Here is a 7,172-nt window from a genome sequence, read left to right as displayed (position 1 = left end):
AACTAGCATCTATCCTGAAGATTAACATATATTTTTTTCATTTGGTTTATTGCATTGGATTATATACTTTTTGGCATTTTAAAACTTGCATTTAGCTCATGTAGTCCCCTTAATAAATATTTATCACAATATACTTTTCAATCAACTGCTGTTATTCTAAAGCATTATAAAACGAATTTTAAAGTAACCTAAATCTGAAAATACTACTGTGATAAAAGCTTTCTTTTTAAAAGTACGTGAAAGAAAACAAAACCATGATATTTAACGTGCCCTAAAAGTGTACCATTCAGCTTCCAAGTTGGGTTCCAAGAACCCAACGCTGATTTTCAATGGTACCCTGTAGGGTTTATGGGCTGAGAGAATATATTAAAATAAATACATAAACATATTATGACAATATATAATTTTTGTTTCTATTTGAAAATATACATATCTTTAATTATTGACACTCACGATACCTAATCTTATAGTTATCACCATAAATATTTGAGACTTATTAATAATAGTAAATCATATGTTAAAATATGCAATACAAAAATATCAACAGATGTGAATAACCCGATGTATTTAAATTTATTGCTTAAAGTATAACCGATACATCGCCGGCATTAATTTTATTTTATAACATTCTTCTAACGGTTCTCAGTATACATAGTTGTGAATAATTTATTCTTTTTTTAAACTAATGTCAGAAGTGAGACGAGCAAATGTCAAATTTAAAAGTTAATAATACCGCCTTGCTGGTACATAATTTTAGAACAGGATCCTAGAACACGTTCAAAATGCTTTTGTTGCCATATTTAAAAAAAAAATTGGTAGTCTATATAAGTCTGTTGTTGGTGGATAAAACACCTTGGAAATGAAACAATCGCTTCCACCTAATTCCTATTGATATTGAATATGTAAATAATCACTGATTCACCAAAAGGCGCTGATTTTATTACGTCGGTACTCGGGTCAGGGTATCTTTTCTTCAAATCAAATTAAAATAAACTTTATTCAAGTAGGCTTTTACAAGCACCTTTGAATCGTCATTTTACAATTAAGTGAAGCTACCGCCGGTTCGGAAAGTAGATTCTACCGAGAAGAACCGGCAACAAATTCAGTAGTTACTCTTTTTTAACATTTAAAAAATACAAAGTCATGTTAGTTAAATTTAACTTCCAAACTGGTATCGTTTAATTTGATAATCCAATAGTAACTATAATGCTTCTGTATTGAATTAAGGAATTCGATTTGAACCCCGACTAGTCACGTCACGCAAACCCTTAATATCTCGAATATTAAGGTTTTGTTGAGGAATGAGGGATATATTGTGAGGAAGGGCTTGAGCATGAATGTGGATGGATATAGAGGTAGAGGACGACCAAGAAAACGATGGATAGACTGTATGAAAGACGATATGATTAGAAAGAATGTTACTTGTGAGATGACGTCTGACAGAGAAGTATGGAAGGAGAAGACATGCTGCGCCGACCCCAAATAAAATTGGGAAAAGGGCAGGAGGATGATGATGATTAAGATTTTGCTGCGAGCAGAAGCGCTCTTCACTACGTCCTGAGGTAAACCTGACCTCTTTCCGTTCGTGTAGGATCTCCAACTTCCTTCAGTAAAAGTAAAGTAACAGCCTGTAAATTTCCCACTGCTGGGCTAAGGCCTTCCCATTAAGGATTGGGTTTGGAACATATTCCACTACACTGTTCTAATGCGGGTTGGTGGAATGCACATGTGGCAGAATTTCGATGAAATTAGACACGAGATGAATTTTAAACACAAATTAAGCACATATACATAGTGGTGCTTGCTTGGGTTTGAAACCGAAATCATCGTTTAAGATGCACGCCTTCTAACCGCTGGGCCATGTCAGCTCTGCATAAGAAATAAATATCGATAATATGGGATAGCATAGTTAATTCGGATGTGATCGGTTTTACGAATTTTGCGTTCTCAGCACTGGGCCATCTCGGTTCCTCATGTCATATATCATATATTCTGATACAATTTCCCATTTAGTAATTAAGAAATAAGCACCAAATTACGAGACACTATAAATGTAGGTAAACGAATCTGTTTTGCGTGTTTCCAATGAGCCGGATTATTTCCCACAAGGCATTTGCGTTTAGAAAGGAAAGCGTATATTAAATTCAAGGCAGTTGACTACACCCAGTATATAGTGTTTATATATCTGATAAGTTAACGAGAACAATTTTTATATATTATTAATGTTACGCTATTTTGCATATAACCTACACCAATGACAGTGAAAGATAGATATATTTTGACACTGAATAGCGTCATATCATTGGTCCAGATTGATTTGATGAATTAAGTAGGTCATAAAATTGTTATATGGTCTGTATTCATTTGCTTTTTTTTGTGATCTCTAAAATCTTGGCCCTTTGAAATCACCGGATTTTCCGTCTTTGATAATTTTATAATTAATTTTTCATATAGGAAAAGAATATTAACGAAATAGCTCACATCGTCGTCTCTATTTTCATTTCATATTAAGCAAGTGTTACAAGATAAAAAAAAATCATGTAAAAACGTTCGAAAACGTCATAAAGCAAAACCTTTCATAAGTTTCGAAATTTCAAAAATCCGTTAAATAAACGGGAAGTTTTGCGTGCTATTTCAAGGCAGGGTCTTTACATCATAAGCTTGTCATTCACTCATAAGACATGGAACCTCGAAATACGTTAAAATTGATTGAGTTTTATAACGCAGTGATTGATTTTTGAATGTATTTTTTGACGTTGGGCTGTATTATGTTATCCTTTGCTTGTTCTTGGTGCTGTGAACATTAAACTACCGTTTTATAACAAATTTAAACCTCGAACTTATGAATGTCTATTTTTAAATAAATAAATTTGTTAATAAACAAAATTGAAACAATTTAAAATAAATATTTCTTTAATATCATTTAATTTTTATAAATATAAGAATAAATTTACTGTTAGTGTTTCTGAATTTAGAACTTTAAGCGCGAAATAAAATACGCAGTACAAAGGAATATATAAATGAAAACATTAAAAAATATGTAACTGGGTCCTTTCCTTCCATTCAAATTCATTCATTTATTTTAATTTTGATCGAATGACATACACCAGTGAAATATTTATTTTAATAGGTAACGTTTTATTTTCTCATGCAACTGAACTGACTTAAAGTTAAATATATATATCTATATATAGATCTTATTAAATGCTTCATATTACATATAATGAAGAATAAAATTAAAATACTGAAAATAATATTTTAAAAACAAAAAGTATCCTTCGAGCCGGATTTGAACCAGCGACCTATGGATTACAACAATATTACTCTACAGTCCACCGCTCTACCAACTGAGCTATCGAAGGTTAGTATAAGGCGTTGAAATTTTAAAACATATTATACGCAGTAATGTATTTTTTTTTTGGTTTGTATAATAATATTTTATTTAAGAGAAATATTAATTATTTTTGTTGATAAACTAAATATATGACATAATTAAATAATCTTTATTAGATTTTAAAGTGAAGCGATAAAAAAAGTTTAGTTCATTTTATTTTTTTTAGTTACATATAAATTAAAAGTAATAATAAAGTAGAAAAGAAAAAATTATGTCAAAAAGATATCGCCCCCGGGTGGGCTCGAACCACCAACCTTTCGGTTAACAGCCGAACGCGCTAGCCGATTGCGCCACGGAGGCAGATGATCTGTGTTGTGAAATTACTAATCTAATTATGTATATTATCCTGGTTTTATTTATATCATTATAGTAAGTCGAAGACCATAGTTGATAAATTATTCCTACTTTTGTGAATTTCATAAAATAAATTAATAAAATTATGATAACGTATTATAAGAAATTAAATTAAATCGATATTTAATTAACACCACACGTACAAGACAACACCATTTTTATTTTATGAATATTAACTTACAAATAGAAAATTTATTTTTGAAGGTCAAAATAAATACTTATATTATTTTGGCATTATTAGTGAATATATAGTTCTAAATATAAGTAAAAGTAAATAATAATAATATATCAATATAACATAACTAACAATGTAAATAATATATGTAATATCATATTACTGTTTATAAATTAAAGATCTATAAATCGTTGATAATTATTCAAGAATATTAATTATTGTATAGTGTTATTGTAATACAAAATCTAATGGACTATTTCAAACATGATGTCGCAATCCTCGGTAGTATAGTGGTAAGTATCCCCGCCTGTCACGCGGGAGACCGGGGTTCGATTCCCCGCCGGGGAGATCTTTTTATCGTTGTTTTTTTTTTATTTATACAAGTTTTACTATTCAAATTTATTTTTTATAATTTTATTATAAATATGAATTTAGAATATCTGCATATTCGTTTTCTATATATCAAAAAAATGATCATTAAAATGAATAATCTACAAACAGTTATCGTTGTTGCTGATAAAAAAGATTATTTTAAGTGTATAATATGATTATTTATAGTTGTATATAATATAGAATTGAGTTTCTTGTCGGTTATAAAAAAAACATATATAGGTATAACATAATCCTATATGCCCACATATTACAATATATTATATTCAAAAAAATTTAATAATATTAGGTCGACTCAGTCTTTTGCTATTTTTTAAGCATTTTTATTTCGTATTCCTTTTTTAAGACAACATATCCCCCGTTTTTTTTAATAGATAGAGTGATTCAAAAAGATTTTTGTATATTTTATAGAAACACTAATAATTTCAGATGCTTATCATTGCACTAGTGTATATGTGTCATGAGACTTTTGTAAAAGTAACTGAAAAACATTTGGCTCATAATTCCTTTTGGAACGTGTGATGGCTAATCCGGTATAACATTTTATTATACATTAATATTATAGATACGAAAGTATCTGTTCCGGAGGAATGAGGAACATTGTGAGGAAGGCCTTGAGCATGGATGTGGATGGATATAGAGGTAGAGGACGACCAAGGAAACGATGGATGGATTGTGTGAAAGACGATATGGTTAGAAAGAATGTTACTTGTGAGATGACGTCTGATAGAGAAGTATGGAAGGAGAAGAGATGCTGCACCGACCCCAAATAAAATTGGGATAAGGGCAGGAGGATAATACGATAGTATCTGTTCCTTTTTCAAAGTCAAATCAATTCCAAAAATCAACCAACCGAATTTGATGAATTTGGTTTTTAATCAAAAAGGAGGAGGTTATCAATTCGTCTGTTTTTTTTAGTTAGTTTAAACTTCAAGGAAAGACACATACATATTATTTATGCTTAACATATACAATGCGACCCCGAACCTACAACGAGAACGAAGCTGTGAGCAACAATTAGTATTTAATAAAGTACGAACAGCTATCTCCGTTAATAAAAAGTTTTTTTTAATAGTTCCCACGATGTCGACACTAAATATAAACTTTTATTAAACATTTGACATTCTAGATTAGGGCCGACCACACCCCTCAAAATTACACAAGTTCACGTATCTTTGTTCGTGTTGACCTTACGGGACCATACCAAAATGGCAAAACTCTAAAATTCATAATCATAAAAACTTATTTTTTTGTTAATTTAAACTTTTATGTTTTTATAAGCGCAAGAGAAGAACTGCACTCAATTACATTAGTTAATTATATCATATTAATGATATAATATATTTATAATAATTTTCATCAAAAGTATAACACCTGACCTCATTGCCTCCACTGACTCCGATGACAGGAGGGCTGGTTCGTTTTTAGCCCAGAGGATCGGAATTGCGATTCAACGGGGAAATAGTGCTAGCATACTTGCCACCATTCCACGCGGTCAAGATTTATACAGTAACTAGTTTTAGTTCATATTTGTATATATTTAAGCATTTAATGTTATTAATTCTTATGTTCATAAATGATATATTGTACCACTAATCCTTTAATAACGCCGACTACTTGTCTTTCAAAGGATTATTCGATATATTTTACTAAGTTTTCGAACTTGCAAGCGAAAGAGCTTTATTTAATAAATCCATTTTATTAAGGATACAATATAATACTCGCCCCTACGTCCAAGTTTGAAGAATAAGTTTTCTTCATATATAATTTCATATCGCATAGCTACACCGGATCCATTGAAAACATCGAGAAACCTACTCAAACACAACCAAATAATATTCTCAATAACATTTTATAACACTAACACGAAGCACTGAACAAAATTGGGACCACAAACACATTGGGAATGAAACGATCGCCTCCTGGCTATTTCATTTCATTTAAATTGTTTATATAATACATGAGACAAAAAAAGGTTCTTCTCAGGTCATGGTATTTTCTTTTCCGAACCGGTGGTACTGTTTCAATTGACCATCAATAAGAAAGTGTAATGCTTCTGTATTGAAAAATTTGAGTTTGAGTTTGAATTACAGCTCGAAATATGGCTATTGAAAGTAAACTTAAAGATTTGTTTAAACAGTTTATTTTAATTTTTGGGTTAGGTCATTTTTGACTGTTTCTTACAAAGCTGGCCTTCACCTTTGAAGAGGGCAGCGTAACTGGAACAGACCTCTGCACCGCCATTCACTTCCTTAAAGTCACACAAAAGTTATAAAGATACTTCGTTTCTTTGTCTGTTTGGTTTTTCCGAATTTAATACATAAATATAAATAATATAAATATAAATATGAGACAACATCACATACATTACTCTGATCCCAATGTAAGTAGCTAAAGCACTTGTGTTATGGAAAATCAGAAGTAACGACGGTACCACAAATACCCAGACCCAAGACAACATAGAAAACTAATGATAATCTACATTGACTCGGCCGGGAATCGAACCCGGGACCTCGGAGTGGCGTACCCATGAAAACCGGTGTACACACCACTCGACCACGGAGGTAGTCAATACATAACTAATCATATAATCACGATACGATAGTGTGGGGTCCAAAGATATAATGAAACATTTTAAAATTGCTAAAACCATAATGCACCTAAACCAATGGAAATCATTGTAATCGTTTAGGCTAAGTTTAAGAAGATTAATATTGTGCCATATGTTCTAACCTATTATGTAAGCATTGTGTTTTTTCAATAAAGTTATTATTATATTATTATTATCATATCGAAAACCTCTAACTTTAATGTTATATCGAAAACTAGCCGCTTTTGCACATCACACACACTGATGTA

At 31.0% G+C, this 7,172-nt stretch overlaps 3 non-coding genes across 3 annotated transcripts; 1 reads left to right on the top strand and 2 right to left on the bottom strand.

Moving 5' to 3' along the window:
* Positions 1-3,274: 3,274 nt before the first annotated feature.
* Positions 3,275-3,362, bottom strand: Trnay-gua. The gene is given in 2 exon segments: positions 3,275-3,310; positions 3,326-3,362. It is a non-coding gene; the product is annotated as a tRNA-Tyr (tRNA).
* Positions 3,363-3,620: 258 nt separating this feature from the next.
* Positions 3,621-3,694, bottom strand: Trnan-guu. Its single transcript has one exon. It is a non-coding gene; the product is annotated as a tRNA-Asn (tRNA).
* A 505-nt stretch (positions 3,695-4,199) lies between these two features.
* Positions 4,200-4,271, top strand: Trnad-guc. Its single transcript has one exon. It is a non-coding gene; the product is annotated as a tRNA-Asp (tRNA).
* Positions 4,272-7,172: the final 2,901 nt, after the last annotated feature.

This window comes from Vanessa cardui, chromosome 19 (genome assembly GCF_905220365.1).
Source record: "Vanessa cardui chromosome 19, ilVanCard2.1, whole genome shotgun sequence".
Lineage (NCBI taxonomy): Eukaryota > Metazoa > Arthropoda > Insecta > Lepidoptera > Nymphalidae > Vanessa > Vanessa cardui.
Note: the sequence above shows the minus strand (reverse complement) of the source record. Positions and strands in the feature narration are given on the sequence as shown.